At 47.1% G+C, this 20,328-nt stretch overlaps 1 long non-coding RNA gene across 1 annotated transcript; it reads left to right on the top strand.

Moving 5' to 3' along the window:
* Window positions 1–3: 3 nt before the first annotated feature.
* LOC134476995 (uncharacterized) lies at window positions 4–17,394 on the top strand. The gene is made up of 2 exons (XR_010048858.1): window positions 4–683; window positions 17,353–17,394. It is a non-coding gene; the product is annotated as an uncharacterized LOC134476995 (long non-coding RNA).
* Window positions 17,395–20,328: the final 2,934 nt, after the last annotated feature.

The raw sequence follows: 20,328 nt of genomic DNA, 5'->3' as shown, positions 1-20,328 counted from the left end.
TGTACTTGGGAAAAACCACATATTTTCTTTCAGAGGAGGAAGATTGTGAAATCCAGCAGACAGAACCCGACAGACCGATTCCAAAACAGGTTGGCTCAGGCCACCGAAATCCCACTTCGGGTTTGGGTGAGGCTTTGCAGCGTGGAGGGCCCTCGGAGCTGCTGGGTCTTGGACGGGGTGTGTACATTAGTCCGAAGATGCCTGCTAGAGGCCAGAGGCGGAAACAGAGCCTTCCTTGGAGCTGGAGCCAGAGCTCTGCTAGGTGGCAGCTGGCCTGTGGCAGCTGGTGACAACAGAGCTGGAAGGAGGCTGGGGCCTGTCACAGAACAGGGAGGGGAGGCAGCACTAGGCCAGTTCAAAGGCAAAGCCAAGGCAGCAGCTCCTGGCACTTTCCTGCCCACACACCACAGAGCTCTGGATAAACAACGGCATTCTTTGTTTCAGGATGGGGAAGGGAAGTCAGCAGATCTCTCGGAGGGAGTCTTCTTCCTTGGCAAGGCCTCTGCTGACGGCCAAGGCGCTTTCCTTCCAAGTTGCTTTTCCAAAGGAGTCTCCTCTGCACAGTACTTCAGGGGATGCGGGGCCAAAGACTGCCCTGGAGCTCCAAGGAGCAGCAGGTGGGCCTTGAGCTGCTGTGCTTGCCAGGTGTCGGGGAGCCAGGACAACGCAGCCTGCACACCCAGGTGGGAACCCAGGGCTTGGGCTCCAGGCCCCTCTCTGGTCCACTCCAGCAAAGTAGACCATTCTTTTTTCTTTTGGCTCTGGGGTTGGAAGCCAAGGCTTTTGTACTGAGCCACATCCTCACCCTCTTTTTATTTTAAGAAAGAGTTTCACTGAATTGCTAAATAACCTAGGCAGGGCTCCAATTTGCGATTCTCCCAGTGCTGGGGTCTGAGCAGTCACTCACCTGCCTAAAACCAGCTTTTCTTAGCAGCTGCCCTGAGGCTTCCTTTCAAGGGGCTAAGGGCCTGCTGCACCCCTTGAACTCACAGCTCTGTGACTTCCGCCTCTTTGGTCCTGACCGGAGAGAGGCGGGGGGCAAGGTTGCCTCAGTGGTCGCTGTCCCGGCTGAGAGGGGCTTCCTGGAAAGACCTCTTGTTTTGCCTGGGGACAGAGGGAGGCATGTGCAGCTTTTCCAGCTGCTTCTCCTGCAAGGCCTTGTGCGCAGCCAGAGCAGGCTCCTGGCACCAAGCTCCTACCCTGGCAGGGTACTCAATGGCGTGTCCTCTCCTGAGTGTACCTAATAAAACCCACTGTGAGGGGCGAACACTCCAGTGCCTCCTCCACTCCTCTGACCGGAAGGGCCTGCTGCTCGGTTTCCTATTTGCAGAGGAGAAAGTGTAAGGGTCAGTAAGGGCCGGAGCTAGTGAACCCAGGTGTGTTTTCTCCTAAAGCTCCTGCCCCTACCCCATCCGTGTGCCTCCCCCTGGTGTGGCAGTAGCCTGGGCTGTGTGGGGACCGAACGTGTGTGCCCTGCCGGGCACCTTCATCTATAGAGGTTGCTATTTATTTGAAAATAAAGCAATATCCTGGAAATCAAGAAGCTTGTTTTCTTTTTAAAAATTAGTTATTTAGGGAGACTGGGATATGGCTCGCCAGTGCAGAGCCTACCTGGCAAGCACAAGATCCTGAGTTCGGTATCTGACACCAAGAATGAATACATAAATATTAGTTATGGGGCTGGGGATTTAGCTCAGTGGCATAGGCGCTTGCCTTCCAAGCACATGGTCATGAGTTCGATCCCCGGTACCAATATATAAATAAATAAATTTCAGTTATGTATTTTAGCTGTGTTGGGGATCAAACCCAGAGCTTCATGCATGGCTAGGCAAACCCTGTACCACCCAGCTATACCCCTGCTCCTTCAGAGATATTCAATGAAATTCTCTAAACTATAGGTAAAGATAATTTGGCAAATTAATAATTCTGATAAACAGAGCCAGGCATAGTGGTGCACGCCTGAGGCAGGAGGATCCTTGCAAATTTGAGACCAGCCTAGGCTATAAAGTGAGCTCAAGGCCAGCCTGAACTGCTTAGCAAGACCCTGTTTCGAAAAATATAAAAAAATAATTCTGATAAACAGATCAGCTATTGACAACCGAACACAAATCATATCTGCTCCTAAAATATATTCAATTAGTTTATTTTTTATTTTTGGAAGTCACAGCTAGACTACATAAATACCTCAAGATTCACTTAATCAGTTTAGGAAGGGTTCTATTATGTCATATTACTGTGAAAAAGTAAAATTTACAGTATCCATGATAGAAAAACATATTTCAAAAAAGTATTTTTTCTTTTTTTAATTGACCACAGCTGACTGTAGGTTTTTAATTTATTTCAGTATTTTACCATGTGTAATTAGATCTGAATAAAATGAATCATTATCCCCAGGGTAGGATATGGGAAATTACTGTCATTCTGCATCTCCTCAGGCAATTACAAAAGCAAAGTTCTGGAATCTATATTCTGTTTCATTTTCTGCAGTTACAAACAGCAAATATTTGTTTTCATTTGTGGATAGGGTACAGCTTATTAGAAATCAGATTAAAAGAAGCAGATGGCTGTCACTGTTCATACGTGGTTTTGAGCACTGTAGAATGTTCCTTTTTAGGTGTTAGGGTCTGAAATTAGGGCACACACTGAGCTGCGACCCCCTTAAGCAATGTTCTAAATGAAATATTTTCAATGTGACTCATTTATCAGCTCCAGTTACCAGGTTTGGATGGAAAGGAAGTGAAATTTCTAAAAATGAATTCTTTAAGAACCCTGTATCATATATTCTTTTTTTTTTGGGTACCAGGAATCTAACTTACGACCTCGCGTTTGACAGGCAGGCGCTTATGCTGCTGAGCTAAATCCCCAGCCCTCGTATATTCTTAGTATATACTTTCAAGAGTCAAAAATGGTCTCTAGATCTCAGTTTTTCTCCTGAAGTTCTGGAGCTGCTGCACGAATGTGGTGCCGGCTCATATTGCGTATACTACTTTAGGGAGATTCAGGAAATTCAGGGGAAAGTGTCTTTAGGAGCCTTGCATCTCTCATTGTTAGAGAATATAGACAATGCTAGCTGAGCAATCTCTGACACTATAATTAGTGCAAACTGATGTCACTTCCATCCTTCTGGTCCAATTGCTCGGGCCAAAATTTTGGAGTTTTCTGTAGGAAGTGGTACGGGGCGGAGGTGCTGGGGATTAAACGCAGGACATTGTACCTGCTAAGTGTTCTGCCCCCAGCTGCATTTGCAGACCTTTTCATTTTTATTTTTGAGACAAGATCTAGCTAAGTTGCCCAGGCTAGGCAATCTTCCTGCCTCAGTCTCTTGAGTAGCCAGCGTAACAAGAGTTGCTACTAAGTCTAGGCAGGCGGTGCTTTTGCTCTATCTTTGGACATATCTAGGATGCTCCCCTGGTTCACCACTTCTCTTGCCACCAAGGTTGAGATCTTAGATTGTCCTTTAGTGTCTTCCCTGCTCCTACCTTGTTTTCTTTCTGTCTATTTTTTCTCCCACAGCCAGAGTTTTCTTTCTGAACTGGGTTGCAACAAGTCTGCTGTTCAGATCCCCGTATGGCCCAGCTCACTCTGGAGAAAGCCAAGATGATGAGGCCCACATGCCACACCTGAGCCCCTCCATCTCTCCCTGTGCCACTGTGCCGCTCTCCCCTGGCCACATTGGCTCCTTGTCCTCAAATGCTCCTGGCTCACATCCCCACCAAGACCTGTCCTTCAGCCACTGTCTTAGCCTGGAGGCCTCTCCTGACTCACCGGGCTCCTCGGGAAGTCTTTGTCCAAACCTCACTGCCCAGGGAGACCTGTCCTTCACACTCCTATTTAAGGTGACCTAGAGCATCAACTCCTTCCCACACCTCTTACCTTACTGTCCTTTTTCTCTTTGCGAACACTGGCCACCCTCTAGCTCGGGGCCACATGCATAATAGGCAAGCACCTCACCACTGAGCTGCATCCCGCCCCAGCCTCCCTAAGAGTGTGCCTATCTAAATACTATAGCTTTCCTCCCAGTCCTGCCTGACTGTGATGTGTGTCCCTTGAAGGAAAGAATCTTGGTCCACTAATGTGTCCCCAAACTCTAGAAGAATATGCACTGCACAGTCTGTGCTGGGACAATATTGTCACAGGCCCCTATGCCGTCTCCCCATCCACCCTACCCAGTGATGAGGAGGGCAGAGCTGGTGGCAGCCTCTGGGTCTGTGGTTAGTCCCCTCTTACTGAAGAAACGACAAGGGCTCTTAACTGTATCTGTCGTCTCCTGGGGTGTTTGTAGAGGGCTTACTCAACTTTTGCTTTTCTTGTCCTTTTTAGCACTTTAAATCGTCCCCATCCATAGAGTTTTAACCTAGAAAAACAATTGCAATGGGCCAGCCAGTTAAAGCATTTTCTGAACATGGGTGTGGGCTTCAAACTGATGTAACGGCTTTTGGGCTTGTGGATGGGGTCAAATAAGTGAATGCACGCTGAGGCCCCAGCAAGGCCAACTTGCTGCAAACCGTTTTCTCGTGGTGCGCAGGGCATTGTTGGGGTATCTGGGAAGTGAGGAGTCACTGAGGTTTGTGGTAGCTCCCAAGCAGAGGGGAACACCTGGGTCGTTTACTGTGTTGGCAAGCCCCAAAGGTGGGAAGAGCATGAAAATACTTTAAAGGACAGTGGGAAACATGACCATGGCTATGACAGCCATAGCTCGTGGGTGGCATTCCTGACATTTACACACACTATGGCACTTGGGGTGCATATGCTGCTCCTTCAGAACAAAATGTCCGTGTCTGCTCAGGAATGAGGCGGCTGGGTTGCCAGAGGCTAAAAGGGAGCTGATGTAGTGGACCAAAGGCCACCCCTTCTGCCAGTCTCCCCAGGTTCCCTGAGAGAGCTGAGGCACAGTTCACAGCAGCAGATGGTATAACCAATCATGCCCCAGAGAGACAAAGAACACTGCTCACATTTTTAAAAACGATGTGTCAGGGGTGTGGCTCAGTCATGCAGCACAGGCCTGCTCACATCAGCGTGGAAAAGTCAGAGCAGCCCGTTCTTGAGAATGGTTCCACCATTGCTTGTACCAACAAACAGGTACTGAGTCTGAGGTTGGCCCACAGATGGGAAGGAGCTGTGCACGCAACTCCTGAGTTTCCTGGCGAGGCCCAGGGCAGTGCCCGCCCCATTCCAGTGTGCCCCAGTGCCTAGCCCAGCTCAGAGGGACCAATGGAGGAAGGAGAGAATGGAACCATGAGAGGCACAGACAGAGGGGCAAGTTATAACATAGAGACAGGTGCTGGGACGAGGGAAGTGCACAGGGCAGAGGGCACTGTGGGCCACCACAGGGGCAGCCCTATGCAGACTTCTGGGGGTGTGGGGGGGGGGAGCCTTCCTGATGGAAGCACCTCCTGGAGTGGGACTGCAGTTAGGCACAGAGTGTGGGCTGGGCGTGGATGGGATGCTCCAGGCCAGCACAGAGTCAGGCACCTCGAGGTGAAGTAGGTTTGGAGAATCAGATGCCTGTGAGAAGCTCAGAATGGCTCCCGGGCCACAGGCAGGGGAATGGGTAGACATAACACCGTGTCCCCCACAGCAGGGCTGCACACGGGGTCCCGCAGTGACCTGGCTGCTCCGGAGCCGAGACTCCTGGGAAGGGGCCGGGAGTGAGCACTCCCAGACAAATGCAGCCGAGGAGCTGAGCTTTTCATGTTCTTCCAATTTTTATCGTTTTAATTTAATGACCCTCATGTGTCAGTGGCTATCATATCAGACAATATGGTTCTGGATCCTAATAGCCTAACTTAATCCAAAATCAAAGTTTCTCTTCAAAACCACAATTTAGCTCATTAATTTGATTTCATCTGCTCCTATGTCCTTTGCCAGACCTACTGTCAGGAAGCTAAATGGGTTTCACTTCCTGCTCGGGGAACCAGAGGGGCGGATGAACAGTGTGAAGACCAGAGGCACACAGAGCGCGGTGTCAACAGTTCTGTAAATGTCAGTGGCAAACCCACTATATCTACTGGCTTTTGTTTCATACTCACTTTTTGAAATGCACTTTATCACTAACTAAAAAAACTAAGTGTAAATATGCACCAACAGGGGGAAAGAACATTTGCTCCTGGAAAGTAAAGTTCAGGTATTACATCAGGAGGACAGTGCCATTATGCTGATGGATTTCCCGTTAGCTCACTATCATTACAAACAAGTGAGAGAAACCAAAGGGCAGAGCTTGGAGTGGTAAATGGCTGAGGGACCACCCAGGCCAGCTGCAAAGTCTGCGAGATTTACTTGAATGCGCGTCCTGTCAATGAGTTGTAGAAAACCTGCCCTTTCCCAGAGCTAATGCTTCCTAACTATTGTCTGGAAACGTACTAGGAGGCTTCCTGGATGTCATTAAAAGTGTACCCTACGTAGAAAAAGCCCCGAGTGGTGACACATTCGAAGTGTTTGAAGTGTAACAGAAGAAGGAGGGCTGGGTTACAGCAGTAAAGATGTGGTCACAAAGAGAAAGCATCAGGTCAGAGTCTGCCAGGCGACTCCAGCCTTGTGGGAACGGATATCCCCTCCTGTCCCATCTGGCTGACAAAGTCTTGCAGCCGGCTTGGGGGCCAGAAGGCTTCCCCAGGCGGAGGCTGCTGCCTGTGATAACGGCATCCTCTAAAGGCATCAGGTTTCCTTTGTTCTGGTTTCAAGCAAGTAAGGAACTTTCTCCTCTTCATTTGCATTTCCAAGAGATTTTTCCCACTGGGCAGAGACTGTGAAGTCTTGTTAGGACAAGTAGTGAGGCTAGGCATGTCTTCCATGGAACCGAGAACTTTCACACCCGGCAACACCTGTCCTCAGTGTCAGTGAGTTTGGGTTGAAGGAGCCTTGGCCATGTGTGGAATGAACACGGGCTTGGGATGAGCAAACCTTGACTTCCATTCCTAGCTTCTCTGTCCTTCATGTGTGACCTTGACCTTGTAACTTAACCTCTGAGCTGCAGCTCTCTCCCAGGTGACAGAACCTCATAAAGCTGGGTGCAAATTGAGAAAAATCAATTTGGGATGATGCATTGTGGGAGAATCTTGAACGGTGGTGCCATATCTGAATAGCACAGTGGTGAGTCCTGAAGAGAGAGAGTAATTCACAGGGCTGGGAGGCCTGGCTGCAGGCAAAGAGCTTCTGACCTGGGAGTCCCTAAGAGTCAGTCTGCTGGCTGCCTGCTGAGTTTTATTTGTGTCTGGAAACATCAGAGAAACCTCTGAAGACAGGAGCCTCCAGATCTTGGCCTTGTTATCATTAAGTGACTTGATGTCTGAGAAGGAGCCTAGAGAGTCCTCATCTGTTTCATGATACAGATTTGGGCCAGGTTAAATTTTAGCATTTCCTTAGGTGTCCCTCATCCCACAAATAACTTGAGATTGACAATTGTCTTGGTGATTTTTCTCTCCTTGCTGGGACAAAATACCTGACTCCCAAAGTAAACGAAGGAAGGGTTTATTTAACTCACAGTTTGTGGAGGTTTCAGTCCATAATCAGCTGGTTCCAAGGAAGAGTGGGACATGGCAGAAAAGCAACAGTTCATGGTGGTGGAAAACAGACAAGTAATAAGAACAAAAGGGGAGGAGCGTGGAGAGAAGACTTTTGTCCCTTATATTGTATGCAGGCACTCACACCATAATCCCATTGGCCCATGAGTCATTCACAGACTTTAGAAGTCTGCTTCCATGACTGCATGAGGCTTTGGGAGACATGATAACTCAAAACATAACAATGGTTGAGCCAAGGGGCTGGGGATTTAGCTCAGCGGCATAAGTACCTGCCTTTCAAGCAGGCGGTCGTGAGTTCAATCCCCGGTACCAATAAAAATGAAAAAGACAAAAAACAAAACAAAAAAAAAACAATGGTTGAGCCAGATGATTTCAAAGATTTCTATGAACCCAAGGCCTTTGTACTGATCTACATCACCAGCATTTTAAAAAAATTTATTGTTTTTTTGTTGTTTGTTTGTTTGAGACAAGGTCTCATTACGAAGCCTCGGCTGGCCTTGAACTCACTATGTAGTCCAAACTGATCTTGAACTCCCAGAGATCTTCCTGCCTCTGCTTCCCAAGTCCTGGGATTACAGGTATTCACCACCATGCCTAGCTTTTTTAATTTTTTGAGACAGAGTATCACTAAATTGCTAAATTAGGGCTAAGGATTTAGCTCAGTGGCTCAAGTGCTCACCTGGTAAGTGCAACGTTATGAGTTCAATCCCCAGTACCACACACACACACACACAAATAAATAAATAGCCCAGTTAGTAGTCTTGGACTTTTGATCCTCCTACCTCAGCCTCCTAGACTGCACCAACCCACCCAAGTCCTTCTCAGGTTCTCCATGTTGCTCCTGTCCTATTCTGGAACACAGCAGGGTGGGGAAGACATTATGAACGGATCCCCGCTTGCTGCAGAAGCCTGGAGGTGTCTGAATCAGTCCCAACAATGTGCACTTCTTGGATTTACCAATCAGGCCTCCTGGATGACAGAAAGAACAACGCTGCAAACCATAGAAAAACAGAAGATGTGAGTAACGGCGAAGGGAGCAGAGTCCAGGGAAAGACCCCAGGGGACCCTGGCCTTCCCAGTGCACTCATGCTTCCTGGGATTCTGTGAGCCCCGTGCTGATTGCAGCCACCTGCATGCCTTGCCAGGGCCTGGCGGTGGCTGCAGACCTGGAGGGTGGGAGTGGGCAGGAAGAACAGAAAAGTAAAAAGCTTCACCCTTAAAGGAAAACATGCTGTGACATTTAGTGAAATTTTTATAACTAAAATTCTGCATCAGAAATATGAACAGAACAGGATCATCTAGAAGGAACTAAATTTAGTTTTCCTGATTAATAGATAACTTGGTAAGGGCTCAGAATGGTGTGATCCAGACCTTTTTTTGGTCAAAAAAGCATAAACCACCAGGACCCTGCCCAATGACAAGAAGTCACTCAGATGCTCCTGGAATCACTGAGATGTGGCGGCCCTATCACAAGAGGAAGGAGGCTGAAGGTGGGATGGCAAGCTGGAGGCCCATTGTAGAGAGGAAGAGCTGCAATCCAAAGGCCGTTTCTTCCCCCCAGGAAGAAGGCATGATGAGACCAGCAGTGTCAGGAACTCCCTGCTTGGGCTGAGTCCCAGCTCCTCCTGCTTGAATGTACACAATGACCTAAGCCCTGCTTTTAGTTTTGGTCACTGTAAGGTAAGGACAATCATACCGCCTTTCTTCTGGACTCGTGTTGAGGGTGAGGTCAGCCAGTGGGACATTCAGAGGGGCCTGCAGATAGCCCTCTGGGAAGGCCAGCCATCACTCAGGAGGGGCAGCAGACCACAGAACAGCTAGGCTGGAGACATGGGTTGCGAAGCTCCACTTCGAACAAGCTGGGGTTTGTAGTTCAAAAGAGAGAATTTTATTTGTCTTCAAAGCAAGAAGAAAAAATTGGGGCTGTGGGGTTGTTTGTGGATCAGTAGTAAAAGCATTTAGGCTTAGCATGTCACAAATGTTGGAGTTCTAGCTCCCATACCACAAAGAAAAGAAAAAGTTGAGTCATCTAGAGAGAAGAATAACAGATTCACCATTTTCACCCTTCTTCCCTGTTTTAATTTACTCCCATCTGCATGCAAGTGTGATGTTTTTCCCTAGGAAAGGCTGCACAAGTCCGGTCACTCACAGTATCATTTCTCTCCATTTGCAAGACAATTGTGTGTCAAATACACCATCTTCACTCTTTCTAGAACCTTCTCTAGCCAAGCTCGGGCCCATGGAGTCGACTGTTATCAAGAGTCACAGGGATGGGGGCTGGGGATTTAGCTCAGCGGCATAAGTGCCTGCCTTGCAAGCAGGCAGTTGTGAGTTCGATCCCCAGTACCGATAAAAAGGAAAAAGATTCACAGGGATCTTTATATGGGCTATAGTTTGAATCCTAAATATCTTGTACATCTGTGCTATAGTTTTAGTTTTAAATGTTCCTCAAAGCTGCGTGTGTTGAAGGCTTGGTTGCCAAGCTGGGATGTACTGGGAGGTGTTTGACCCACAGGAGGTGTGGCTGGTGGGAGGAAGTGAAGTCACTGGGGACACACACTCTAAGGTGATGTCGGACACTGGCCCCCTCCTGTCCCTCTTTGCTTCCCACTTCTCTCTTCTTCCACCACCATAATGTTCTGCTTCATCTCATGCCCAGAGGCAAGGGGGCAAATATGGACTGAAATTCTGAAACAATAAGCCAAAATAGAACTCCCTCCTTCTAATATGACTATCTCACAGAAAGCCGATTCGTGCGATCCGAGACTGTTCTCAGTCTCCTTTCTTGCCTATCTTAACTGTCAGCATGGTGGGTCAGCTCTCTCCCTTTCATGTTGTCTTCATTTGGCGGCAGAGATGCTATGTGTCCCGTGCATTTCAAGCGTGACACGACTGACTTAGAATCCTTGCCCCTTCCCCCAAAACTCACTTTTTGTACTGCGCCTTGCAGAAGGGATCGCTCCATCTTTTACAGCTGTTACGCACTGAAGTATGTCTTCCTTTTAAAGAAATTTCTGTGTTGAGATCCTAACACCCTCCTTCCCCCAACAAGAGACTGTACTGGGGATAGCACCCTGAAAGAGGTGACTAAAGGTAAACCAGGCCTTGGGAAGAGCCTTGGTCTGATGGGAATAGAGTCTTTTTAAAATAGGAAGGACACAAGTGGTGCTTTTCACCTTGTAAGGACACAGCGAGAGGCTGCCTGCTCACAAAGCAGAAAGGCAGTCCTCCACAGAGGCAGACCCTCCTCGCACCTCAGCGCTCCAGAAATGCTTGAAGTAAATTTCTGTCGTTACACCATACAGTCAATGATACCATTACTCAGATTCCAAATCTGGCATTATCTTTGCCTTCTGTTTTTCTTTCACATCCCACATTCAATCTCAGCAAATCCTTTGGGATGCACCAGATTTTATCTGCTACTCACTGCTGACACCATGCAGGCTGGTGTGGCTTCTTGGATTAATACAGTAATTGTCCAGCTGATCTGGCTTTGGTCTGTGGTGCTCACAGGGCCAATCTGTTCTCAAGACAGCAGCCGGAGCAGTCATTTTGGCGCTAAAACAGATTGTGTGTGACTTCTGGGCTAGAACACCTCTCCCTTGCTTCCAGTCTTGCTAAGAGAGGAGTCCTGGTCTTCCTGCTGCAGCCTTCAGGGCCTTGCATCGTCTCTCTGTGCTCCGTCCTCTCCACATTGCGGCTCCCGACCTTCTGGCCTCATGTCCCCTCCTTCCACGCACCCTCTCCCTGCTGTGTTTTTCCACAGCTCCAGTGTATTCTCCACGGCAGATGGGTTCCCTGCGTGCTTGTTAACTGGCTCCTGCTGCTGGAATAGGGAAACAGGCCTCGGGGGCAGCTCAGTGATGGAGGGCTTGTCCAGTGTGCCCTGGCTTCCAGCCCAGTACCAAACAAACAAATAAATGAGACACAGGTTCCAGGGGGCAGGGGTGCTGTCTGTGCTTCCCTCACTACACCCCTAGGCCAAGAGCAGGTTCTGCCAGAGAGGTGTCCTGGGATTCCTTGAAAGATGCACGGATATGTCTTTACATTTATTCAGTAAGATCTTTTGAAATGAAGTTTTCTTGAATACTGATTAGCATAACTGTCTTTAAGTAAAAGAATTTTCCTTTTTTTTTTTTTGTGGTACCAGGGATTGAATCCAGGACTTGGTGTTTGTTGTTGTTTAATTTTTTTATTTTGAGGCAGGGACTCTTTAGGTTGCTCATGCTGGCCTCGCTCCTGTTTCACCCGCTGTGTGGCTGGGATTGCAGCATGGGCCACCATGTCCAGCGAGGCCTTTGCTGTGACAGTGACAGTCTCTCTGAACTAGCCCCCACAGCTGGTTGAAACCAGGCAGTCTGAACCAAGAGCTCACCCTGTCGCAGCACAGTCCTCCATTCTGGGCTAAATTCTACAAGGACGGGAAACATTTTGAATGGTAGGCTTATAAATCTGAAGGAAAAATAACATTCCAGCAGTATTTTTAGAATGCACAGGTATTAAAGGGTGCTTTCAGAAATCAATTAGTTGTGACACAAGTTCATTTGGGAAAAACTCAACTTCTACCTGTGACTAAAAAAGCATCCTTAGGAACATGGGAAACCTCCATCCCTCTACGGCTGAAATGTCATCGGGAGAAAAAGCATGTGGGGTTCTAACAGTTTTAGGGAGTTCCTTGGATTTAACACACAGAAGAAGAAAATTTACTCAGAAAGCGGTGGCTCCATGTCTTCCCGGCACCCCGTGTGTCTGGGGATGCCTGTCCCCATCTCCTTCATCTGCTGCCAACTCTACCCTGAGCCCCAGGAGGGACCCTGACAGCTCTCCAGCTGCAGCCAAGACCTGTTATTGGAACACTATGTTCTGAAATTTTTGCTTCAGAATCTCCTCTCCAGGGGAAGCCTTCTACAAAACAAATCAAAAAATGCCACAAAAAGTATGCTGAGGGAGAATCAGGAAAATCCAGGGGCTGCCCGGCCATGGTTGAGGACCAGCACTGATCAGTCTGCCCTCCGCCAGCTAGCTGCAGCCCTGGCGTCTTTGGCATCAGAGCCGTGATAGAGTGTGCTATGTGTGACGATGCCACTCTGCTCCTCATACCTGTGTGGCTGGTTGTGGAGATGAGCTCTGAGCTTGGCTCCTGCCAGCCTTTGTTTATGCGGTTGGATTCAGCCCAGGTTCCCTTCAGATGAACCTCTCTTGCCGAATGTCTATGCTCGCATTTGAGAACCTCCTGAGACGCTGCTAAGTCACAACTGATTTCAACTTGGAGCGGCAACAAAGGAGTGAGAAAAAATACAATCAGTGCCCCTAGGCCATGTTGCTTTCTGGCCTTTGCTGCAGAACCCTGGGTGGTAATAAATGATTTGTAAATATCTTTTGGCGTATCACTTAACTTTGTCACCACGGTACACACTGGTGGTTTAAAATATGCAAACAAGACCTTCAGTAAACAGCTCCAACTCTTTGTCTTTCTACCTGTCCTTTCCTCTCAGGGTGCCTTCAACTTTACATAGGCAGAGCTCACACTCACGTTTCTCCGTGTTCCCTCCACAGATTAATTCCAAAGTTCTAAAACACACACAGTGTTTATTATGCAAATGCCAGGGCCGAAGAGCTCTTGGTTCTGACTCTCTAGGGCTGTGTCTGCCTGTGATCACAGAACAACACTGTGCAGCCCAGCAGTCATTCTGCAGCTGTCCCCCGGGGCAGGAGTCTGGGCAGGCAGGGGCAGATGCTGCGTGTTCGGACTCTGCCTTCTGCACCTATCCGCGTAGCTGCAGATCTAGCTGGGGAGCGCAGCACAGAAGTGGAGCACAGAGGTGGGGGTGTAATTAGCATCTGTGGCTTGCTGCCTTGTGATAAACATGGTGGTTTACGCCTGCTAGAGACTTCCGTCTCAGACAGAAGAGCTGCCAGCAAAAGAAATCTGGCTTTTGGTTTAGTTGTTGATGTCTGTTGACATCAGCCTGCATGAGTAGCAAACCACTGCCAAAAGACAGCAAAAGCACTTATTAAAAAGATGTGGCAATTCCTCACGGCAAATGACAGCCATCCAAGGTCTACACGGAGGGCACGGCACAGGAAATGCCACTAAAGCAGGGACTGTCCACCTTGCAGTTCAAAGGCTATAGATGGCCCTTCTGAGCTAGTGGCTCTTATCAATGCCATCTCTAAGTGGCTTCCTAAGGTGTAAAGGGACCTACTTTAAGGATCTCATGGGGTAAGGAAGCCAACTCATCAGCATGATCTGGTGCATGGTAGGAATTACATAAATGCCTCTCCCTCCCCCCTCCTTCCCCCTCTTCTGCCCCCGTTGCTGGGGGATCTGCACATTCTTTATTCTGGTTGATCCTATTTCCCACCCGGCTGGGTCAACAGCTGCAGGCTGACCTTATCTTCCAATTGCACTTTTTTCTACTACAGTTTCTGGAAAGAATTCCAGCTGTCTCTCCATTCTGCTTTTTTGTAGCTGAAACTTTTGACTTTCAAGATATCTCACTTTTCCAAGGTGGGCTTAAAATAATCATTCCCTTTTTCCTTTTTAGATGGGCCAGAGTACAGGTCTCTAGAGACATGAGTTAGTCCCAGTGAGTGTAAGCCTAGTGAGGTGGGAGGAAATTGAGATGTTGAGGTGATATTTTGATTTTTTTTTGATGATCTAATAAGACAGAGATCCCAGCATGGGAGAGTTCATGTATCCTGGTTCTATGTGAAGCGCAGTGCTTTTGCATGCTTCATTTTATTGTTAGGATGAATTTCTTCAGGCAAGTTTTTAGAATATCATGTAAGGAAATCTTCATGTGACTCTTCCAGTTGAATATGCATCCAAAGAAATATCAGACAATGTGGCTATTTCATCTATTAAAAGTACATTGTGTGTGTGTGTGTGTGTGTGTGTGTGTGTGTGTGTGTGCACGCGCGCGCGCACACGTGCATTTTCTCCTACAAACTGCAAATGGGAAAGAGACCAAGAGATGGAGGGAGGGAGGTGGAAGGGAAAGGAAGGGGAAGTAAAAAGAATTAAAATGTGTTAATTACACGATGTACCAATCCTCTGCGATGAACGCAATCATTATGTCCTGCAAACAGGTACTGGTAAGAATACATTTTAAAAATGAAGCCTAATGACGAGAATAAATACAAGAAACAGGAACATGACTGAGGTATTAGCATGAGAAAAAGCCCCCCACCGTGCACCACAATCGCTAGACAATCTGTGCAGAATTAATGAGCAATCACACTGCTGCTTTGCTTTTTATGTCATTTGACGTGTTAAAGTTGTGGCCGTGCTTTACAGATGCAGAGCTGCTCAAGCGAAACTTTCGAAGCATCCTCAACCCTCTTCAAGCTCCTCTTTGTTGCAATAGTTAAATAAAAAATAACATCCAGTTGCTCAGAGTTTGGATATCCAACCACTGGCTTATTTTTCTTGGTTAAATTTCCTCTTATGATCATAAAAGCCTCTTTTTTCCCCTCAGTGACATTTTTATTTAGAAAAGCTCTAGATTTACAGAATTATGATGACAGTGTGGTGCAGCTGGTTCCTTTTCCTCTGTTAGTAACATCGCTCCTTGGGATGGGACGCTCCCCACAGACAATGAGCTGATAGCGATGCATTTTTACTAACAAAAGTCCATATTTTATTCAGATTCTTATTCATGTCTTTATTCCTGGAATGCTGGGGGTAGAGCCCGGGGCCCCTGAGCATGGACTCGGCCACTGAGATCTGTCCCATAGCCCTTGATTTTCTTATGTTTCTGTTCAGGGTCTCATCAAGATCCCACATTATTAGGCCCACTGTGTCCATCAGCTCTCCTGCCTGTGAGAGTCTGTCTGACTTCCTTTGTTTTTCATGACCTTGATCATTTTGAGGAAAGCGGGTAAAGGTGGAATTCTCCTCCCCTGGGGGTGGTGTCTCCTCATCATTAGGCCAGAATTGTGGTTTTGCGGAGGACAGTAGGTGGTGATCTCCTTACTTTACATCAGAGGGACAGACCGTCCACCTGAACCCTCACTGCTGACGCTGACTCCACCCTCTGGCTTGGGGGGTCACGTGCCAGGTTTCTCCCCTGTAAAGCTGCCTCCCTCCCATCTTTTCATCCAAAGAAAAACGTCTCTCTTCTCATGAAACTCATTCACACTATTATCTTCCTACCCACGAACATTTGTGAAATTGAAGCTTCCTTGTGCATTTAAGAAAACTGTCTCTGAAAATTCCTGAATACATTTTTTTTTCCTCTTGAAATAGGGTTTCACCATGTAACCCAGACTGGTGATCTCCTGTCTCAGCCTCCTGAGTGCTGAGCTTACAGGCTTGCATTTCTGTGCTGGCTGGGATAATACCCTTTAAATCCTGATGTATATCTGTTGTCTTCTGTATTAGCTTTGATCGGAGTCAGTAGTCATATTTTGTAGGAATACAGTCCAAAAAAAATTCTCACCAGGCATGATAGGACACACTTGTAATCCAGCACTTGGGAGGCTGAAGCAGGAGGATTGTTGCAAGTTCAAGGTTATTTTTGGGCCACATAGTGAGTTCAAGGCCACTTTGGATTACATAGTCAGACCCTGCCTCAAAAAACAAAAATTGTGAACATAGTCAACAATATAGAAGATATTTGTTGTAGTTGGGGTTGCAAAGAGAACAATTACATACAAGACACAGAATTTATAATACTGTTTTATGGTGATCACTCTGAGTTAAATACAAGTAAGAGCAGGGAATCTGTTCACAAAACTAAAGACCTAGAAAATCCAGTCAAGGGCTTGGATCTCACAGCAATGTCCTGCATGAGTCCGACGGGAGGTCTAGAACCCATAACAGGTCTACTTCATGGATCTGCATCGGGAAGGCCCAAAGCTCAGCAGTGGAAGCTGGAAAGTCTGTGCCAGTGGGGTGAAGGAGCTGTCCTAGAAGGTTGAGGCTTCTACACTGAAGCTAAGAAGCAATGCCTCAAAATAAGGACCAGGGTTTCCCTGTAAGGTACCACGGCCATCCTCAGTGACAGTGAGGTCCTGAGCTCCTCCGATGATGAGAACAGTTTGAGTGCATGTCAGGAAGCCAGCATGACGAGCTTCTCCTGGAGATTAAACAGCACACATCTTCCCCTACAGAGCAAGGAAGCAATGCTCAACATAAGGACCAGAGCTCCCCCACAGCGAAGCATGGCCACTCTCAGCGAGAAGGTCCCAAGCTCCTCTGATTATAATGGGCAAATCCATCGGGGGAGCCAGCAAGACAATCTCCTCCAGGAGAACCAATGGCTCCAAACACTTAGGAGAACCCACAACGCCTCGCTGTTCCTCTCCATGTCTCCTTTTATGCTGTAACAGTCCTCAGGTGGGCCATCTACACGCAGCATCATGCTGATTTAATTCAGCTGGTATTAAACGGACCACCAGTTTTTAATCCATAACAGTATTGCTGTGCATTTTATCTTTTTTTGGTCTTTTTGTGGTGGGGTCTTGCTATGCAGTTCAGACTGGCCTTGAGCTCACTTTGTAGTGCAGACTGGTTTCACACTCACAACGATCCTCCTGCCTCAGCCTCCCAAGTGCTGGGGTTACAAGTGTGTGCCACCCTGCCCAGCCTCCCCTGTATTTTGGAAGCTACATATTATTTTTCTTTTTGGAAGTTGTGTTTATCATTACTATTCTCCAAGTAAGTTCTCCCACATTTAAAAGAAGCAATTAATTCTCTGCAATCATCAAAGTAAGTTAGGTAAGCAACCCTCTGCATTCTCCTATATTAAGTGTATCTCTGGCTGATGGCTGTCGAAGAGTTGTTGTAATTCCCTTCTTATTAGTTCATCCCTCTCTGTCTTTGCAGCTTGATAGATTTCTGTATGTGAGGCCAAGTCAGATGGAAAAACCAACAGAAGTGACAGTGACCACAGGCTGCCTCAGCCAGGTACAATTGTGGGGGAAGCAGAAAGGGGTTGGTTCAGGGGTTGGAGGCTGGAATGCAGCGCAGACTGGAGGAGCAGACTCTGGACTGAGCTTTCTGTTCCGGAGGCCACAATCCAGCATCGGGTGCCAGGGCAGCCCCAGCAAGCCACTGTGTGACTGGGAAGTCCCCTTGCACCTCACCTCGCTATCCACTGATCTCCCTTTCCTAAATGTAGAGCCTGCCTGACTGCTTGGGCATTCGTGGAATACCCCTTCCTGGTCCAGCTTCCAGCTCTGCAGGCTCATTTAAATAAAGGTTGTACAGACAGAGCAGGCCTATTTGCAGTGCCCACCACACCACACAGCCTTAGCCGTCTGGCTCTGCCCATGGGCACCATGAGAACAGGGGGCTGGGAGGATGAGTGAGCCACGGAGCTGAGTCCAGGGAGACTGACTCCCTAGACTGTGTCAGTCAGGTGAAGAGCAAACAGGTTTTCCTTTCCACATCCCTGTGGTTAATTTGTAATGGCTTCCTGGAGCACTGGAAGGGAAGGGAAAGAAGGGACAAGGAAAGGAGAAGAGAAGGGAAGGGAAGAGAAGGGAAGGGAAGGGCTACTGTTGAAGGGAAGAAAGAGGGATGTTTGGGGGATATCTGTACATTTGACCCGTATGAAGCACACCGGAAATTCACTGCAGCACCACAGGCAACTTTTCATATTGCAGCCAACAAGTCAAGGCACTTTCTTTCTGGCAACGGGACATCTGACCTATTTATTATTCAAGCACAGAACGGGGCGGGGGGGGGTGGGAATTGACTTACATAATGGAAATACCCAGTCTCACCTGGTTCTCCGTTCAGGTGACTTCAGCGAGCGCTGCCCCAGCGCTGCTGGCTTCCCCTGTGAGCTCCGGGTGGCAGTGAGGTGGCCAGTGGTAGCCGCTGTCCCCTGAGTGCCAGGCAGCTGCAGGGTCTGGGTCAGGAGTGAAGAATTCTACACATGCCAGTGTCACTTTTTGGTCCAGTTAAACAAAGGACTTGGGTCCAAGGATTCAGCTCAGTGGGATGGCAGCTGCCTGGCAAGCATGAGATTGTGAGTTCAATTCCCAGTACCCAAAAAGTTTTAAAAAAATAAAGGAATTATCCAAATTAAAAATTTCTTTTGACATCTGTACAAAACAATAAAAACCAGGGTAGTATAGAAGCAGTTCTATGAAACTGGTTGAAAATCATCATTAAAGATAGTTTGCAACTATTCCCAAATTGGTTGTTTTTTTGTTTTGTACCGGAGATCGAACTTACAACTGCAGGCTTATAAGGCAGATGCTTATGCCACTGAACTAAACCCCGAGGCCCCTAACTGCACGTTGTAGAAGGCTTGTAAACTCACTCTCCAAAGTACACAGACATCATCCCACTGTGAGCCCTATTTCCACCTTACACCTTTTCCTCCTTCATTTCTTCTGTCTTCCATTCCTTTATCACATGGCCACAGTTTATGAAGGTAATGTCCAGTACATGCTCGGGTAAAAGAATCACACTACACAGATGAAAAAAACAACAAAGCCTCCTCTTCCATACATTTCCCTATTAAATAAAAATTTCTTTGGCCTGTTTTTTATTAACCCAGTAAGGGAAAGAAAAAAAATCAGATTTACTTTAATGTTTCCTTCTTATGCACAGATCTACATACACATAGATATGTGTAATACAACTTTAAAAAATTTTGAATTTAAATTTTTCATGAAAAGAGAAACAATATTAAATTGAAGCACGTTATTCCAATTAGGGCAGAGGTCTTGTGATGTTTCTCAAGGCTGCTCTTTCTGCCACCTGCCCCAATACTAACCTCCTAATAAAATGTGTATAACTTAAACCCTTTAAAGGATTTACATTCAATGAAAATCGTGTCTAGAACTACACAATTAAAGAAGGCTCCAGGGTGTTAGGGTTGATATGCCTGTTTCCTATAAAAGATTCTGAGCACATTTCCAAAGTCTTGCAAATGGAAAACAGCTCAGAAATCAAGCATTTGAAGGCATGTATGGAGATCACAAACTAATTGAGCCCCTTTTCCAGGGTGTTGGTTTGCCTCCATCCACAGTTCACGTTGGGTCCCACGTCTGCCCCTCTGGAAGTCAGCACTGCAGAGCCTCAGGGCCAGGGTGCAGGCCGGGGTCAGGGGTCAGTGCTGGCCTTGCATGCTGGAGCCCCAGGGTTCAATTTCCAACACTGTGAAAAGTTTTTTAAAAAATGCAGAACCTTTCGAAAGTCTGAGAAATAATTACTTCACTGTAGAAATTGATCTGCCATTGTATTTTAAAATCTGTTTGCGCTCAGCATAGTGTGCTCAGGTAGCCACCATCCTGTCCATCTTGTCAGCGTCACCTGGCCTCATAACTGCTTCCCTCTCCTCCTGCCAGGAACCCCGGCTCAGTCTGACACCTGTCTAGAGTCAGCTGGTCACCTCTGACAAAGAACAAAGTGACGAATGGCCATCTGAGGTCTCCAGCATGGAAGTGCTTTTCACTCTGGATCCATTTTTAACATCGGTGTTAAAGAAAAAGCAAAATAGAACACGGATCTGTAGTGGTAGGAAGGAGCCAGTTGTTTTCCTCAAAGAAAAAGACTTTGGAAAAATGGAAATAAATTCATATTTCCTTTTTTCTAATTTCTTTTTCTTTTTTTTATACTTCCTTCTGAACATGCCAAGAATATACTTCACAAATTTCCTACTCTACCTCGACACAGGTGTTCTAACAGTTTCTTATAAGGATCTCATTTTCCATTAGATATTCTACAAAAAAGTCAAGACTCTCTGAGGATACTTTTTCTAATGGGTTATTATTATTATTATTATTTTAAACAAGACTGCCATCAGCTGGTTCTTAAATGTCCCCCAATGACCCATATGCTAAT

This window comes from Cavia porcellus, unplaced genomic scaffold (assembly GCF_034190915.1).
Source record: "Cavia porcellus strain 051 isolate PalLab524CR breed Dunkin Hartley unplaced genomic scaffold, mCavPor4.1 scaffold_7, whole genome shotgun sequence".
In the NCBI taxonomy this organism is placed as follows: Eukaryota; Metazoa; Chordata; class Mammalia; order Rodentia; family Caviidae; genus Cavia; species Cavia porcellus.
The sequence above is the reverse complement of the archived record's forward strand: the minus strand, read 5'-3'. Positions and strand labels throughout refer to the sequence as shown.